Consider the following 19,961-nt stretch of genomic DNA (forward strand, 5'->3'; position numbering starts at 1 on the left):
GCATTCAGCAGCCCTGTCAGCTCATTTAATTGACTTGCCTGGCAAAGAACAAGCCATGAAAGCTGGTTAGTGTTGTCTAAATTGTCACTGAGTCATCTAATCAATGTGACTGTTGGCTGTCTGACATTTTATTCTGAGCGTGTGCTGCTTCTCTACAAATGGCTCCAACACAGACAGCTGACATCAGGAATGAGTCAGCCCAGTTGGAGGGAATGTTCAGCATGAACGTAGTATTAACACTGAACATGGGAATATATTTAATACATTTTCATATATTTCCAGATACTAAGTCACTCTTCTAGTTCTTGGGACCTTCAGGGACTCCGATATTTAGAGATTTACAGACAAACATCTCCATTAAGATGTTCCTATATTCAAATCCTTTTTGTTGTACCAGATATAAATTTGACACTATTTATACTATTAAATGACATCAAACATGACATGTCTAGCACTGTTATCCTGTCATTAATTATTACTGTTGTGATAAACATAAGAGATATTATTTAAACACCAAACCATAGTAAAACGAACATGCAAAAAACATTGCAATTCATGAAATTATGTAGGAAACAGTCTTGGAGTCTTTGTTACTTGGTTACCTGGCAGGGACGTGGAACCAAGGCATGCTTTTGAAGCTAGATATAATGGAAAAGGGATCATCCAAAAAGTTTCCAAAATTCATCCAAAATTTTGTGTGTGTTATCAGATGTTGTCCTTCTCTTTCACATACACAGGCAATTTTTAGGCAACAAAGCTCTAAGAATCCACTCTATACTACCTGCCGGGTAACAAGCCACAGACAGACACAGCTGGAGACTAACTATTGAACATAATGGAGCATTTAGCAGATAAAGAACCTGATATTTACCTCAGGAATTGGTGGAGACCTAAATGGCAAATAAGAACATAAATATTGGACTTGCATTCCTCAGGGCACAAACATGACCCTAATAAATGCTGATGTTGCCACGTTACTGCTTAATGCAAAGATTCGATTGGCTGAATGGAAAGTTCATCTATGTACAGCAGTACAACTGTACAACAGTATTCCATTGAATTAATACAGAACTAGGGGGAGCCATCATGAAACCAAAAATTATTGAATGTAAATTTATCCCTTTTGGTATCTGACTTTTTTTCTCAAAGGAGAGCGCAGGACATGTGATTTACAGAGCAGATATGAATAGTGTTTAGCAATTTAATTTCAGATGGACTTTAAAAAAACTAAATCTCAGGCTTTCTTTGATTCCTATAATATTCAGTACAGTGTGCTGTAGTATAACCTCTGTTCAAAGGAGTCAGTGTGGATCTGCTGTGGCAGGAAGCTTCAGACAGGAGTCTGACAGCCTTTCTGTTTCTCATTTATCCTGATATAAAGCATGTTTCCAATCAACAGCTTTTATGCACATTTTCAGTTTGTGTATAAAAAACCCTGAGTTTATCTTGATGAGCCCAACTCCTAATATTAACATGACAGTAGTGGATGGAAATGAGCACCAATTTGCATTTTCTTTTTGCCAATTTTATGGGAGTTTGGGCTACATTTGGATGGAAACTGGACTACATGCTACCTGTAAGAAAGAGTGTGTAGCAACTACTGGAATCAAAGTAAAAAGTCACTGAGAGGCTGAGGTTGTTTGCTGATTGTCTGACACGCTACCAAAAAAGATTTGCTGAGATTAAAAAATACATTTAATAACTTCTATTAATGAAAAGGATCAACTTATTATAACATGCACAAAAAATACTCAAAATAATGACAATGATCAGATGTAAAATAGTGGTCAACAAAAAATATGGTGACCCACTCAGCCTCTCTCTCTTTCTTACCACCTGCCATGCAGGTGAACAGGTGCTTATATTAACTATAGGATCACCGCCCATATCCATGTGACCTAATTATCACTCACTGTGATTGTGCAATAATAAATAAACCAAAATAACCCCAAATATAAACCATCACAAAATTACTACTTTGCAATTCATTCTAAATTCACAATTAATCCATTCATGGCTCTTACAGAGTGAGTCACAGTGTTGGGCAGTAACGCTACTAGTTTAACTACATTTCTCTGTTTTCTGAATCAAACAGCATTTTCAGTTGCAAAACTCTTTTATTGATCAAGTAGTGTGTTAGTGTCCACACAAGCTTTATTTTCCCATCAAGCATTTCTGAAGCTCAAGCGCAGTGGAGCTTTATGCTGCAGTCTGAAATAAAGCTGCTGAGGATCAGTATATGTCGCCAACACCATACACGGATGAATCGTGTATGTGTAGCCGACAGAAGCACTACTGTATGACAGTGACATCACGTACCAGTCCTTGGGCTCATACCTGCAATAGCTCTATGCAGGGGAATACAGACATGGTAGCTTTTCCATTGAAAGATGGAAGAGGGAAGCTGTAACATTGAAGATGGAGAGGAATTGCACAATACAAACTAAATTAGATAAACAAATACATACAGGAGGGAAGAGAAAGGGGGAAAAGAAGGGAACAGAGGAAAGGTTTAGATGGGGGACCGTAAGGACAGAACAGGGGTGCCATGAGATTAATCATCATTTCTCATCTATTGTGTGTTTGTAAAAACGTTTCACCAATTTAAAAAATAGTCAATATTTGTATTAACTATGTTTTATGTTATGTTTTCGAACATATCACAACAGAATAAATAAGCAATAAATATCAAAAACACAAAACTGTTTCATATGCAGGAAGTCGCAGCTGACATGAAAAATTACAGTTGCAGGTTGTCATAGTAACATATCACGATTTCCAGCTTGGGAGTTTTGCAGGAGCTCAGAAGGAGCAGTCAGAAAAAAAGTGAGCATCAGAGCAGCGATGGAAAGATTTGAGATGGTAAACAGCTCAAATAAATGCTGAAACATCTCAGCTCTCAACACAGAGATGACTGTATCTGAGCCAAACAACAAAACTACTCAGCTAACAGCTTCACGGACAGGTTTTGGCTATTTGTGGAAGACGGATATCCATCATTGTCAAGTTATGTAGATATAGCTACTAGTTCAGAGTTGGCCGATGAGAGTACCACTTTTTAAACTGCAAATCATATAAAATATAAAAATAATATAAAAAAATATAAAATTAGCTTTGATGTAGAAAACTACCTTTTCCATGTTGCTGTAGCTACATTTCTCCGGAGGATAGCTTCAATGTAGTGGAGCTTCATTTAAATTTAGGATAACTGGTAGCTTAGCTCATTTTCCAAGTCGCTTATCCAACACTGGTGAGTCAGCAGATCAGAAATGAGTCTGGAAGTGAGAAGGAAACACAGGAGAACCTGAGACTGATGACGACACTGGAGGCTAAATTAAGTCATTGTTAACAGAGTGTGCTGATTGGTTTGTAACAGTTTGTATGTGTGATGTAGTGCGTACGCAAGGTGCATCTGTAAATATTTTTCTGTGTGCATTTATTTTACTTCGCATTCCAGTGTGACCTGTCGGCTGAGTCTATATTCATGTGTATCTGTTTTTCAAGTGTGTGTGTGTGTATGTGTGTCTCAGTGTCAGAAATCTCTACAGTTTTTTTCTCTAGTTGAATTGTCTGTAAAATGATCATCTTTCCTCTGCTTCTTTTAAGTCTTTGTTTTGTGGTCTATGATAAGGCCTCTGTACTTGTGTGCGTTTTAGCATAGCAGACCTCATTTTCCCATGGTTTGATGTCACTACCCAGACTGCATTGTGACATCAACAACAATGGCGACCTACGAGTGAAAGGATTTTTTCCAATTTCATGAAAAACAAAGACACCAAGAATGTTTTTTAATATCACATTTATATAGTTTATGCCAACGTTAATCTAATAAGGCCTACAAGTCGGGGTTCTTTTTAAGTCTTATTAGTCAACCCTGGTGCCTATGGGAAAATCTGCAGTAGTTATGGTAACATGCACAAGTGAGATATTTGAACATGACCTTACAGTCCATATTAGTCTGTAGAAAAAACAGTTTGAAGCCCAGAGTACATTATGAAGGATCTCATCTAAGGAAAAAAAAGGACAAAATCAAAATGCAGAAGAAAACAGCTCTACAATGAAATAACACACAGAGACAGTAGTACAACATTAGTGAGTGACACTGCACACCACACAACAGTGGTCATACTGTGTGCTGAGCCTGTCTCTTGACCTTTGTTGAATGTCTCTGTCTGTGACTGTGACCTGGCTGCTAATACAGACAGACTGCTTGAAATAAACTTTGTTCCTTTACCTTATATTTAAAGATTTTTCTCATATTCTGTCTCCCTCATGTATTTAAATGAATGAATGAATTAATAGAATGCAGTCAAATACGGTAGCACTAAGTACAGCTTCAAACATGAACAGAGTTCAATCAGTTGGTCTCTTAACATGGTGTCAGACAGAACATAAGGCGAATTTTAAATGTGGTGTGAATGCATAAAAAGTCAATTGAAAGACATGAGTGAACAGGAAAAGACACTGATTGCCTGGGATGTGTGCACTGAGGCAGGGGTACTATCTGTAATGGAAAATGAAATCAGAAAAAGTACCTAGTAACAAAAGCGACTACAGTTGAGTAGAGTTGAGTTGAGCTGATACCATGTAATAGAAAAACAGCATGACAGGCTGCAACATTGACTGAGTGCCTTTGGTTGCTGAACCCTGGTGAGTCCAGCCAGTGTCCCGCAGTGTTGTTTCCTTCAAGCAGGGTGGTGGGAGCTGGGCCTGATGTCCTCCAGTGTGTTGCCAACTGTGCAGCTTGGTATTCAGTTCATTTAGGTTAACACATTGACGTGGACATAAATGAAAGCAAAATACTTAGGGTATGAGGGCTGGTATTCATTATCATGGTCACAACAGAGTAGCTAAACTCTATCCTTCAGCACGGAGACATAAAATAAGAGACTTTAGATGTACCCTATGTCTCCTCGCTCCTCGCCTGAACCAGAAGTTGTTCCTGATGCACCATTTTGATAGGCGTCCCAAATCTCTTATTCTGCTCCAAGGAGCGAGGAGCGAGGAGGGATCTCTGAGGAGCGAGGAGTGAGGAAACATGAGAGCAGCCTTCACGGAAGTCTTTTACCAGCTGACACGCCCCCTTATTGGATATCAGTTATTGATTGGACGCTGCAGCTGATCAGACTGATCTGATACATCACAGCAGTTTCATCCAAAAGCGGAGACAGATTACAGATTAAATTTAAGTGTATCACCCCCAAGTTTTATGTTTTACATGTTTTCTGATTCATCATATAGTTAAAAATCTGTTAACTGTCGGTCTGATCAACAAAAGAACCATAAACAACTTTCTTCATTTATTAGAAAGATTTTTCTTTTCATGATGTTATTTCCTCCATTAAACTGTTTCTTACTGACAGACACACTCTTCCTGACTTTAATTTTATCCATAATAACAGTTAAACACATTGATAGATAACTTATCAATAGAATGAGGTTGGATGAAGTCAAGCGTCTCTTTAATTCAAACAGAACATATGTTACAGACACGGAGAGTTATATTTTATTCCGGAGCATCGGGTTTGATATGAGTTACATCATTTCCATTTTGCCTGAAACATTTAGCCAAATACATATTATCCAGTGTTCAGAAGACACCCTGATCATATGCCTGGTTATTGAATAATTAATTCACTATCAAGATTATCAAAAAATACAGATATCAATAATCTATAAATAGTATAAACGAATTCTGCCAGTAGAAATGGTTCCTGTGCGTCTGAGCAGGAAACAGTATAAATGCAGAATGCAGGTTTTTATTTAGGTGTTTGTTAAACAGGTAACAGGCAGCAGAGAGGAAACAGCTGCTCTAGTGATGATCACTGTGCACCTTTATTAGTGTCAGCACAGTGCACATGTGTGCAGACACAAACTCCATCAGAAGTTTCTACAGCTGTTAAAGCCGACTGACAGCTGATCCAGCTGTGATCAGCTGTCGCTGTCATCAGAAACGGACGTCACTTCACATGACACTTCAGAGGAGAGGACGTCTCATGTCTCTTAAAACATATTTCCTTGTTTCCTCTGTCCTCGCTTGGTTTCCTTGTATATCTCCTTGCATCCACGGTGGAAGAGACTACGATGCAAGGAAAAGACGCAAGTGAGGGAAACGTGGGTGCAATTTAAGAGACTTGGGATGCACCCAGAGAACAGACCAGCCAATAAAAGGCAACCAAAGTTACACAGCAGGAGCATGTATTTGTGTGTGTATGTGTGTGTGTGTGTGTGTGTGTGTGTGCGCATAGGTGGCAAGATGGCGATGTGATCTGGCGTGATGATGTTGAGAGTTCAGATGGCGGACGTGACTATGGGCAGAGGTCACGTGAGAACGCGAGAACCAAACAGCGGAAGTGACCAACACAATAGCCAGATGGCACTGCCTGGCCGTCAGCGTCTGTGAACTCAATTCAGTGTAAAACACACATGTCTGATAGACACACATGACACACATGGACTGTCAGATGTGTAAGAAGATGTGTGTGCGTGTGTGGGGGGGTTAGTAACACGAGAGGGAAAAAAAGAGAAAAAAGAAAAGAGCTGGCTTCGAAAAAAATTCTTAAGATGTCTCTTTTATTTGTTTTTCAACCAAGTATATGTGTATTGAAACAAATTTAGTTTGCTTTTGTTTTTCTTTTATTTGTAACATTAAGTCTTGTGTCTTCACATACAGTATTTTAATTTTGAAGTAAACAAATATGGTATTTTATTTTGAAGTGAATACTGTTCAAGATTTGAGTGCAGTCAGATTAAACTTTATGTGGCACTCAACTCAAGTTTATACAAGCTAACCAAAGCCTGAATCCTCAATTTAAACTCCTGAAGAAGACAACAACGCTTGAAACTGGACCTCTAACTGCTTTCTGAAAGCAACACTGCAAACTAGAAGTTAAACCGGCCTAAAGACTCAACATCTCTGCACCCATGAGGACGTGCCCACAGTCCGAAGCCTGATCTGGGCTCTTTCACTGCCAAACACCGCTGTTGATGCTACACAAGACAACGCTGGACCTGCCGAGATGACACCTCTACAATGATGAAACACCTCAATAATAAGGCATAACATGGCTTTGTGATCAAAAGTTGATGTCAAACAATGTTAAAATTAAAAGGATAATTTCTTTAGAGAAGTTGAATTAGCTTTCCCTTAACATTCCCCGTTGCAATACGTTAAGACGTTAAGCCTGGAGACACTCTTGCTGAATGATGGTACTAACAAATCCTAACTAAAAAGGAGGTGGTGCCCACGATATATATAATATATATGTATCACGGTGCTCCAGATGGGCAGCTCTGTCGCCATGGGTGTGTGTGTGTGTGTGTGTGTGTGTGTGTGTGTGTGTGTGTGTGTGAGTAATTGGGTTAATGAGAGGCAAAAATTGTCAAGCGCTTTGTCCATTAAAGTTGAAATAAAGCTTACTGGTCCCACTCAAAAAGTCATCCTTGTACATATAGAAGATGTGAAAATGTCCTATTGCAGAGTAAAACTGAAGAAGATGGCTTCACATTAACTTTAACAAAGGGATTGTATTCAGTGATCAACATGTCCTCATTCTGTAGGGACACAGACAGTGAAACTTTTCTCTTTCTTATCAGTTAAGTGTGTGTGTGTGTGTGTGTCTGAACGCTTGCTTGCCTGTGGGTGTGTGAGTGTGGGTGTGAGAGATTCAGATAAAGTGAAGCAAGTTTCTTTCTTCTTTTTGTGTTTATGAGTTGTTTTATTAAAGCACGTATCAGTCTGTCCTCCTCCGCCCACCTTGTCCTGCTAACTATTCTCTTTCCCCTTTGTCCTTGGATAATAAAAATATTACTGCATGAAGAGGAGTTCTCCCTGGGGAAGCATGTTGAACTGAAGAGATGTTCTGATATAAAAATGTGATAATCAACACTTAAAAATGTCCTTGAGCTTCTTCCAGAAATCTAATTCCACCGAGGACCATTTTTCAGTTTTGATTTTAATATTAAGCATTTCAGTACACACTCATCTAAAAGTCAGAGGAAAATAAAATTGTTGACATGCAAGCAGCTTCACCAGGACTTTTGTAATGAAAGCTTACAACCAAACAAAGTTCATTGTCCATCCCAAATTTGGACATGTAACACAATGAAAAGGAGATGATCTAAAATATGAAAATAAAAATATGACCAATTAAAATACAATCATGCATCATTTTTAACTGCAGGTGCTACACTGTCAATATAGAGGATAAGGTACTGATCAGATGGGCCTAGTTATGTTAAGTTAGCATAAAGACTGGAAACAAGGAAACAGCTCATGGTGCTTCCACAGACATGCAGTAATTGTCTGAAGCCTGTAATTAAATGTAGTGAAAAGCAGGTGAAAACTGCAGAGGATTCAATGGGCTACATTTGGTCAGTGCTGGGTTGATTTTGATACATTGATGCAAATGCAGAAGAGATGAGCTGACTTGCTCATTTAGAGTAAGTTTGCACTTATTGCACAGATTTAATTCATTCTACCTTCCTCTGTCAACAATAAAGAAACTCAACGTCACAATGGTGAACAGCCGTGGAGAAAAAATAGTTTCAATCGGGTTAGAAAATCGCCCTCCTGCTGTATGAAGAACTGAGTAAAACCACACACCCTGATGATGGTCAATAAACCTGCAGAGTCTGAACACTGAGGCATAGATAAAATATAATCCCTGTTAAACCTCCCGGGGAAAGATGGAAAGGAAGAGGAAAGGATCAGAAGGCAGTAAAAGAGTGAAATGTTTAAGATCCATTTTGTGTATTCTCCTCCTGCCAACACACCCTCTGGTTCATTTTGATACCTGCTGCTCTTCTTATGTTTTTACATAGAAATTTGGCCTCAGGGGATTAAGTTAAGGTACGTTAAGATCCGCGAAGTCAATATTTAAACTTAAAAAGCTTTTGATAAACTCTTAATTCCAGATACAATACCAATCTCACTTGCTCTGCTGTCAGTGAAGTAGATCTTTTGTCATCTAAAGCAGGATTGAAATGGAAACAAAAGCTTCATAAAATGAGAAAACAAATGACCTGTCATTGACATTAACGCTGTGTTTTGTTTACAAAGGATTGTGAAATGAGCTTACAAGAAGCTGTTGGAAATGAACACAATAAATTAAAAGGATTAAAAAAAACAAAGACTGTTATCTTGGTGACTTTGTGACTCCAGAATGTAACAGAGGCCTGTCACAGACTGTCAGAAAGCAGCCAATCAGTGGACAGAAAAACAACTGGCTTCCATGCTAGCATCTCTTTCTCTGTCTGTCTCTGCTTGTCTGCCCTAAAAAAACAAACAAATCATTTTGTTTTGTGGGTCACTTAAAACAGTATTTAATCATTGTCCTAACATATGACACATTTGCATTGTTAAAATTCTAGTTACAATAATAAGAATAAGATTCCGTTGTCATCAAGAATAAATAAAAGTGTAACTTATGTGAGACACACCACAGATTGATTAAAGCCACTGTGTGTGATTATGATTATAGCCATGCACTGTTGTCAGTGTCTATTTTCATACAACCATAGCCAAAACTGGAAATTCTACACATAGTTATTAGATATTTACTAAGCCTGTTGCAAAGTACTGTTGTCACTTATGTGTCAGTGCAGATTTTTAATTTAGCTTGGTATTTAATAAGTGCCCCAAAGTAAGATCTGATGCTGGGCTGCTCTGACATGTGTTATGTATATCTTGAAATCAATGTAGTGTAAACAAAAGTGCAAGCTTGTATTCATCCCACATGTGGAACCATATACAGTATGTGAGGAAATATGAGTTAAACATCCTGATGTTGTCAGCTCAAAAAAAAAAGATCAGTGATGGTAAAACTTTCAAACTTTTTTGTTTTTTGTAAATAGAAAACAGTCTACTTAATAACAATAACTGGATGCCACAATCATATCACACAGTTGCTGGGAGCCACTAAAAGTCAGGAAAAATAGGTAGAAGTGACCTGGGAGTATAACAGACTGTAGCATTCCTGCTTCTCCTGCTCCAATAAATTCACTTTGTAATGCATCTTGTAAACTCACTCTCTGTTTCTCTCTGCTATAGTCTGTGTGTGCGCTAAAAGATTGCCACAGATGCCACAGATTTTACACCTGCTTTTCTCAGATGATGTCTGTAGTGATGAATCAGGTGGAGCTGATATTTTATGAATTTCTATTCTCTCCTGTCTAACCCTTTTGCACCTCTGAACAGGAACGACTTAAAATACACATAGTATTGCATGAGGTCAAACACACTCATATTTTTGTCCATAATCCTCGTATGGCACTTTTTGGCAGCAGGAAGTCTTTTTTAAAGACAGTCTGCCTGCAGGGCTCTTCTGTGGGGATGCCTCCAGCGGAGTCAGGAGGAGAGCTCAGATTTTATTTTTTAAACTTTGAACAGCAGCAACAATGAGTGCTTCATCGGTGTGTGTCTGTCAGCACATTTAGCAGAGCAGCAGCAACAGTGAGCGCTCAGTCCATCTCTGTGGCTACTGGCTTTATATCGGTTCATATGTAGCAACGTCATCATGCAGAAACCTACAGGTCATGTGGGAAAAAGTTTTTAGAAAGACCTTCCACCAAAAATTTAATTATCAGATTTGAATACACTACTGGGAAGCTACAGAATGATAAAAAAAACCAAAAAAAACCCCTACCCTTTAATAGCTCAGCCTAATCAGCAGTGCTGTGTTGGACAGTGCTGTTCAGGGTGGGGCACCACAAAAGAAGTGATAACAGTGTAAGGAGTAAAGTAGTAGGCGCGTCCTGATTTGCCAGCTATGTACATGCAAATTTCAGTGGGAGATTGCGTGTGTGTGATTGGAGGAGAGTATTACCCAAAGGCTCCAGTAGAGGGCGGAGTCTGTGTGACATAAAACAAAGCTCTATGGATCTACTATTTTATATGTTATAAGAAGTGTATGAATTATTTTTGCTGATTTGGACAGAGTTGCAGGTCTGTTTGATGACCTATCAAGATATGGATCATGCACCAAATTCTGTTACCAGCCATTTGAGATGATCTAAAACATTGCCTCACATTACGCCTCTGTTCAGTCCTTTACAATTCCATGAGACAAAGTGGACCAGATTTTTTTGCCCTGTTTTAATAGATTGGATGTTCTCACCAGCCATTATCACGTTGTGTGGTAATCAAATCAAGAATGCAGCATGTTTCTATGACATCCATTTAATTGAAAAACAAACCTGTACCAAAGAAAGAACTACCCCTTTCGAACTATACCCGGAGCTCTCTCTGTTTTTCCCAAAAAAAGACACATTTGAAGAAAAAAAAAGACAAAAAACTTTACACAAAACCTGTGCAATATGTTTGTATAGCTTTGTTTTTAAGGTTTTGCTCAACACGACTACATGTTTACGTGCAAACCAGCTGGGCTTGTGGTTTGCCATAATGAAGCCAACTCTTGCGCTAGCATGCACGCACACACATAGACAAACAAGCACTGCACAGCCCACCCAGCAGCCCCCTAGCTCTGAGCCGACTGCACAGTGAAGGACAAACATCCAGATGATGTAACAATACGCAACACACATTTTTGAGTGGAGGAGAACTTTGACTTTAACTTTGACCTTAACAGAGACATCAACCGAATCAAAAACCAGGACAGGAATAAAAGTCTTCATTTGACATGAGTGAAATATTTTTAAAATCCCAAAGCAACCTTAAACCAGTACTGAGACTTGGCTTGTCTGTAGCTTTACCATGTTTTTCATGCTCTTGTGAATTCTCTCAGAAAGCATGTTTTCCTCCGATGTCTGTCACATTCAACTCATCAAATGTGTGGAGAGTGATGGGAGGACGAACAAGAGAAAGACGAGGAGACAAGGAGGGATGGTAAAGATGGAGGGAGGAAGGAAAAAAGCCACAACAGAATTTTTGACAAACATATTCACTCTGGGTCTTTACACCTTCTTGTCTACCTTCTTCTCCTTTCATTCCTTTTCCTGTTCCCATTTCTCCTTTCCTCCCCTCCTCTTGTCACCCATTCACCCTATCCTCTTTTTCATGTCACCATCTTCTCTCCTCTCATCGCTCCTCTTGTCCTGTCATCCACCTACCTTCTATTTTTTTTGACAGTTTCTATATCTTTATGAGTCTTTACGGTACACTGATTTCCAAAGTCCATCTCTTTTCTCTTTTCATCTCTCTCTACTCTCTTCCTGTGTTCTCCTTCCTTCTCTTCTCTGATTTGTAATTAATCGCCTCCTCTGCCTACACTTATCTCCAGGGGGATTTGTGAGGAATCCTTATATTACATCATGCTTATTAAAACCACTTAAAACTAAACTTTGCTCTCCTGATAACAACCTCACCTAAGATGATCGCGCCTCAGCACAAACGCCTGGATGGACATTTAGACATTTCGTTTTTTTTTACCCCTGAAAAAATTTTTCAGTATTTACTCTACAATGCCCTTAAAAATGATTCTCTGTGGCTCATTTTGCCTCAACTGTTTTTCTCATTTTGGGGAGCAAGCTGGGGAGTTGAGAATATTTAAGTGAATGCCTGTTTGAATAATTTATGGCTCAAATGGAACAAGCTGAAAAAAGAGATATAAGAGTGTATTTAAAGGGTAATGATGTGTTCTCAGTGTGTACGTATGTGTGTGTGTGTGTGTGTGTGTGTGTGTGTGTGTGTGTGTGAAGCAGCAGGTGCACCAATCAGAGCAGTCATGCTGACTGACATTTCACAACCATAATTTGCACACACAGAATGCAGGCTGAAGGATTATGACCCACCCAGAGGATTATAAATTCACAGCCTTCATGAACTCCTCAACACAAACACACACAGTCATAGACACCAGTTGGCAAGTCAGGTGTGGGGATCATGTCAGAACTACTTATTTCAGCCTAATAGTGGTGTAACGATTCACAAAACTGTCAGTTCATTTTCAGTAGTTTTTAAAAAACCTCAGAAAAATGGATTGCCGGAAAATGTGCCTCATTTCATTTTTTCCGACTTATTCACAATTGGACAATTTGCTATCAATAATTTGCAGTTGCAATGTCTGTCAGTCCATCTGTCACTTTGGTCCAGACTGAAATATCTCAAAAACTATTGGATGGCTTGTCATGAAATTCTGTACAGACATTTATGTTCCCCAGAGGATGAATCCAAATGACTTTGGTGATCTTTTGAGTTAAAACATTGAGTAGAATACTCAATTTCGCATTTGTTAATATGAACATTAGGAGTCAACCAAGAAGACACTGTTTGCATCTGTCAGAAACAAGACAGAGCACTAAGATCTTATCTGCTACAAATCTCTCTAGGCTCACTAAGTACAGGAACAGTTAATGGTGCAGTGTGTAGAATTTAGTAGCATCTAGCAGAACGGATTTGGTAGAAATGGAATATAATATTCATAGGTATGTTTTAATTAGTGTATAATCACCTGAAAATAAGAAATGTATTTTCATTACCTTAGAATGAGCCCTTTATATCTGCACAGAGAGCAGGTCCTCTTCCATGGAGCCAGCCATGTTGCACCGCCGTGTTTTTACAGTAGGCCAGAGTGGACAAACCAAACTCTGGCTCTAGACCGAGCCTTTCGTGTTCACCATAGGTTTTCCTACATGCTTGGAATGGAAGGTGAGGGGAGTTGGTTGCAATCTGCAACCTCACCACTTGATGCCACTAAATCTTACACACTGGTCCTTTAAGTGTCAAGCTGGTATAATATTACAACTGTCTACTAGGGCTGTAGCTATCGAAAATTTTAGTGATCGAGCATTCTACTGAAAATTCAATCGATTAATCAAGTATTTGGATAGATAAAACATAATTTTGCTTAATTAAAGAGCAATAGTAAATATACAAGAGAAAATAAGACAGGTCTCTTGAAATGAACAACTAATTGGTTTCCTTTTTTAGAAAAATCAACATTTTCATGTTTTAAATGCACAGTATGCAATGCATACAACAATATTTTCTATCAAAAATAAACATTTAGTTACTACCCATTGTTTCTCTGTCTGTACTTGTACTGTGAACAATGACAATAAAGTTGACTAAGATGAATTAAGTGCATGTTTGTTTCTGCACCCATTTGTTTCTGCTTCTCCTTCAACTTGGTGCATGCCAGTTCAGTCTTCTTAAAAATGTTCAACAAGGCATCTCATAGCAGCCACAAACTTGGAGATAGTTTGGTGGATCTTTAGAGAGCTTTGTACAACTAAGTTGAGGGTGTGTCCTGCACATAGCGCTGATGCCCATCCATGCCTTTCTTGCAAAATCTTTGCTGCTGCTACGACATTAGCACCGTTGTTGTGAACAACAGCCTTGATTTTCTCTGGTGGAATGTCAAATTTGGCAGTTACATCCTCAATCCACTCTGCAATATTTGCAGCCATGTTTCTCGTCAAGCGGCATCATTGTCTGGCAGTGGGACACCATTTCCCAATCCTCCCCAAGATAGTGACACGTCACCCCAGATAAGCCTCTGTTCCAACGCTTGTCCAAATATCAGTTGTGAGTGCAATGCTGTCAGTCTCCTGCAGGGCTTTCTTCACCTTGCCTTTGATGCTTTCATATTTTTTCTCCATCTTTTTTGTGAGGAAGGGTCTTGACGGAAGCTCGTACTTGGGATTGAAAGTGGAAATCATCGCTTTAAAGTCATCATCCTCCACCATGGACAGTGGGCGCATGTCTGTGACAATCATGTTTAAAATGCTGTCTTACAACTCAGCTGCTTGCCCAGTGGAACATATTTCAGTTGTCCACACATATCTGTCCATACGAAGCTGTGATGATTCACTGAAAAAGAGGTGAAAAAATAATTATTGATGATATTTATTATTAAGACAAAATATCATAATCATACAGTAAGTTCATGGCTGTGCATTTATAAACCCTGTTCATTGCAATCAAACTCAAATTAACACACCTGCTGTATTGGAGCACATTAGGCTCAGGGACATGATTACCAGCCACCACCGTTAATTAACTAGCTATAATTAACGTACATTATTTAACAGCCTTCCTCTCGAATAGCAATCACAATGATTTAACACTACATTGAATTTACCTTGTCTAAGGTGACGGTCCTCCGGTCTGTGAGTAGAGTGGATGTTTTCTGTTGAGATGCTGCAGCATGGACAACTTGCTGTTGTGGCATGCTAACTCGAGCTTGCAATGGAAACACTTCTCTTTGCTCGTCACCATTGTTATCGCTCCCTTCTTCCATTTTGCAGCCCGCACTAGCCCGTGCCCTCAAATCAAAGCACTGCTAACTCCTTGCGTATCCTTCCACTTTGTGGCTGACGTAAGTACATTGTGTCACATTAAAAATAATCATTCTGAAAGAACGTGATGTGAGCTTTAAAATGAATTAAAAGAGGCATCGAGGCAGAGGAATTTGCCTTGATAAGTCACAAGTCTTTGTGGTGTAGTGTTCTCTGTCTCCAGTTTACATGCATATGCTATGTGACCCAAACAATTACTGTCAAAATAGTTTAATAATCCACTTATTCCGACATGCAGAACAATAACTCTAAAGCACGAGTTACACCCAGAACGTTTTGGCAGCATACCACAGCTGTAGCATGCTAGAATGCTTGAGAAACAGTTAAGAGAGGAATGAATCAATCTAAATATCAAATTATTGTCCACAAATTATTGGTCACATTTCTAAATAATAAAGGCATAGGGCCTCTACTAATAATTATATGTAAATAAATCAGATTTTACCCATGTAAATATGTTAGAAAGAATGCATTGCGAATTCATCCCAAATTGTATCCGGTGCACGTTTTTTAATCTGGGCAATTGCTTTGTGAACATTCATGCTGGTGCACCAATGTGAATCGGTGAATCTTCCCGTTCCATGTAGTGCCCTGTAGAAACTCACAATGTAATAGCTGTGCATAATGTAATAAAAAATGTAATAAAAACCGATAATGTAATAATCTGCCATTAATGTAATAAAAGTGGTGAGTGCAAAATGTAATAAGTTATTACATTAGGAGTTTAGTGGCAACTTTTTTGTTAAAAATGTAATAACTTGGCATGTATTGTAATAACAAATTAAAATGTAATGATGCATCATGATGCATCACATCATGGCCTACATGATCCAAATTTCAATTGTGCCCGATGTGTTTTTAAGTATAGGGTTGCCCTTCAAAACCACAGACAATTGTTCCTTTATGTGCATTTTTGGTGTTTTATGCCTGATAGGCCTTTTTTCTGGGGATTAGGGTTAGAGGTTAGGGAGTTAGGGTTCGGTAAGTAGTTGTCATGGTTAGGGTTAGGGTAAGTCTCCAGGAAATTTAATGTAAATCACTGTAATGTCCTCTGAAGTGATGGAAACACAACTGTGTGTGTGTGTACATGCATGCGTGTGCACGTATGCTCTGAACAGCTCTTGGCTGGTGCTATTTTAAACAGCAGAAGACAGATGGGACATAGATAAATTCTTCACAAAGACAAATTGGATGGTTGGACAGTACTTGCTGTGGGCGAATGAGATTAGTACAATACAGACAGACTCTCTCTCCTCCCAAAGTTTCATCACAAGTTCCAGCTTGTGTATGTGGTGTTCCAAATTTATTTTAGCCTGAAAATTAATCATTAGTAATGAAGCAAGGGAAAAGTAGTTTCTTTTAGTGAAAGTCAGCAGTGTTGGGGGAGGAACACTCCCTCTGTTCAAATTGTAAATTATAAAATCTGAAACTAAAACTGTGACTGGGCAAATGTTCTTTATATGGTTTCAACTGGCCCCTCAGAGTCTTAATAAACTTTACAGTTCTACAGCTGCATGTTGTAAAGTATTTGTTGTGGCTGCAGCTGTTTCTAACATTTAAAAAATTAGCCTGACATTAGTCTTTATGATAGCCAAAGTTAGTCTAGAATTGCATCATCTTCAGGATCATTAGGCTGCTCTATGGCACATACCAATAATGTGACCATAGTGCTTTACATCAGAGCCAACAACAGAGCTAAGATGCAGTCTGTGTATATACACTACATTTTAAACATTTAGATTTGTCATATTTTAAATGACTGAGTAGCCCTTTTTGTTGGGTCTTCCAAGGCTCTTTGCTTTCATTTTTCAAACAGTTGTTGATCAATATGATGCATCTCCCGGTGCTTTCATAACACAGAATTGAAGACATAATGAACAACTAGAGGCTTCCTATGTTAGCCGTTGCATAGAGTATTGCATTGCATTGCATTGCCTTGCAATCATCCAGCCAAAAGCTTCAGTCTAATATTTTCATAGTGCCACCTATAGTACAGTACATAACATCACAGTTTTGAATTTTACTCATGACTAGAGATAGGCATTGTTTTCCATACCAGTGCCAAAACAAAACCTGAGTTTTGGTATCACTACCAAAACAGTACTCTTTTTGATATCGTACCTGGAGGAATATAAAGATGTTTATTTAGCAAAATAAATCAAACTCTTCAAATGCATTTGGATTTACTGTTGCCTTAGCACAGCACTCTACTGATTTTACACATGAACATTAGTTAACTTGTCATGATTACTACTACTCACACTGCCAAAAAAATTATATATACATAATTTCCATGGTGTATTAAAGGGAACCTATTATGTTCATTTCCAGCTCTAATTTTTTTATTTTTGGACTCCACTAGAGTAGCTTTGCATGATACACAGTTCAAAAATTTATCTTACACTGGCCCTTTATGCAGCCCCTCAGTATACCCTGTGTCTTTACAGTCTGTTTGAGCTCCTGTCTCTTTAAGGGCCCCCTCCCGATGAGCCCAATCTGTTCTGATTAGCCAGCTTTCTGGAAGCTGCATGTATCAGAGTCATGTTAAGTTACCGCCAACATTTCTTGCTTTACTGCTTCAAATTAAAAGCCTTTAAATGACTAAATAATGGGAGACTTTTATTGTGAAGAATCACAGGAAGTGAAAGGTGTTCCTTGCTGAATTAGTGGAGCTTCCTTAGTGGCTCTAAAAACCAGTCAAAACAACAACATCTGGAGATATTTGGAGCTATTTGTTCAGCAGATCTGTCAGAAATAATGGAGGGAGGAATAGTACAAGCAGAAACAGCCACAGTGATGAAGATGTTTGATGAAGAGCTGCAGACGACCAGTACACCTCCGACAGGTAAACTACTTATTTTACTCTGCAGTCCTGTGTAATGGAATCATAGCTTGGTGTGACTAACCCCAAAACAATGGAAAAATGCTGAAATGTTAGCGGAGCAGTGAACTTGTGCACTGTGTGTGGAGCAGATGACCATATAAATGAATCTGGGCTGAAAGTAGAAAATAATGTTGGAAAGCGAGCGTTCAGAGCAGCATGAAGCTGGTGCTTTTTGCTCACAGGGATTATGTCTATGTACGTTTACCTCATTATTTGACACGTCAGCCACATGATCATCCAACTTTATGTATATGACTGAAAATAAGGAAAAGCATAATTGGTCCCCTTTAAGAAAGCTGCATACAGCATGTGTCCATTGGTCAATCTGTAAAAGAGCCTGTATGCTCAACCAACCTATGCTGTTGTAGCAATATCATGACTACACTTAATATTAGATTTTGCACTTGTAAGGAAATGGGGCACCACCCTTCATGGGAAAGGAAAATAATTAACCAAACTGAACAATCTCATAGCTAAAGTCAGCTCTTAGATACATTGATCTCTAGTTCTCTGCTTTGAAGAAACATTCACAGAAAAAAACTTGATGATAAATGAATCATTTCTTTATAGTTAAGTGTTTATTAACAAATGAATGAATGAGGTAGTAATAAGGAATACATAGTAGGAGGTCAAACAGATGAATCAAATGGATCTTAAATGGCAAATTAGAATGGATTACTTGGTTTTGATGATGGTGAAAGAGGAGTGTGTGAATTAGGCTACCAGAGAACAATTGAATGCTAAGACGTAAATATGTGAATTCAGAACACCACCCAACATCAACTCTTACTCACAGCAAGCAGAGAGAGTTGGCCAGAAGGATATCTCAGCAAACCTAGTGGTGTCATGTCAGAGTCAATGGAGCAGAACCGCAAAGGTTCAACAACTACTCTATTAATGAAAGCAGGCAAATGTTGGTACAGTCTTTGATGAATCTTGATCCGTTGTAAGCTGAGTGCTGAACAGGGCTCTGAATTTTCTAACTTTACTGAACTTTCCTCATTAAAATTAACTTGAAAATAATCTCGTTGGCCGAGCGACACTACTCCCAAAGTTATTATCAATGCGAAATTTACTGAAGTACAAAAGAATATCAAAAGTGAGGCTCGCTTCCACTAAAAGTTAAAACAATATGCCCAACTTGGGCAAGAAAGAAACAAAACGCATTAATAAGACTCTAGAAAGTAGCTAAACTTAAGGAATCATGTGGAGAACAGAAGTCCGCAGAACAAAAGGAGAAGGATCCCCAAGGTGAGCCATTATGTGTTCCCCAGAGACACAGAATGAAGACAAGAGCTCGAGACATCCAGCTGTTCAGTTTGCTGGCAGGTGGTGCACGTGTTGTAAGCAGAGGATCGCTTCTTCTCGCTAAAAATGGTGACATGCCTCTATTCCTTTGTCTCAGAATACAACGTGGGTTTTCTTTGACTAACACGAATTAGCTGACTAACTGAATAAAAATGATATTTTGATGTTAATACACACCAGTGTCACATACTCCAAAACAATCACCATGGCCCATCAACAGTGATTTTAAAAGATGAATTGCATGGTACAATGTATTACCCACACATTAAAAAAAAGGCAAACAACACATGGATTAAACAACAACATCTCAAACATCATTCAATTTTCATTCAGACTGGCGGAATGTTTGTCTCAAAACTCCATGTGTGTAAAAAGCAAATCCTCAAGCGTAGAACTGAGATCCACAAATGTTTTTTCGATTCACAAATAAAAACTGAGTTCACAAATGCCTGTTGGAAAGTTGTACATGTTAGGAAGATGTTCACAAATGCTTTTCATTTATTTGTAAATT

The 19,961-nt window shown here is 38.6% G+C and overlaps 1 long non-coding RNA gene across 1 annotated transcript; it reads right to left on the reverse strand.

The window, feature by feature from the left end:
• Positions 1-810: 810 nt before the first annotated feature.
• On the reverse strand, positions 811-16,957 carry LOC122991747. Its single transcript, XR_006405899.1, has 3 exons — positions 16,947-16,957; positions 12,288-12,293; positions 811-890 (listed from the first exon to the last, which is right to left on the reverse strand). It is a non-coding gene; the product is annotated as an uncharacterized LOC122991747 (long non-coding RNA).
• Positions 16,958-19,961: the final 3,004 nt, after the last annotated feature.

The sequence above is a fragment of the Thunnus albacares genome, chromosome 11, assembly GCF_914725855.1.
Source record: "Thunnus albacares chromosome 11, fThuAlb1.1, whole genome shotgun sequence".
In the NCBI taxonomy this organism is placed as follows: domain Eukaryota; kingdom Metazoa; phylum Chordata; class Actinopteri; order Scombriformes; family Scombridae; genus Thunnus; species Thunnus albacares.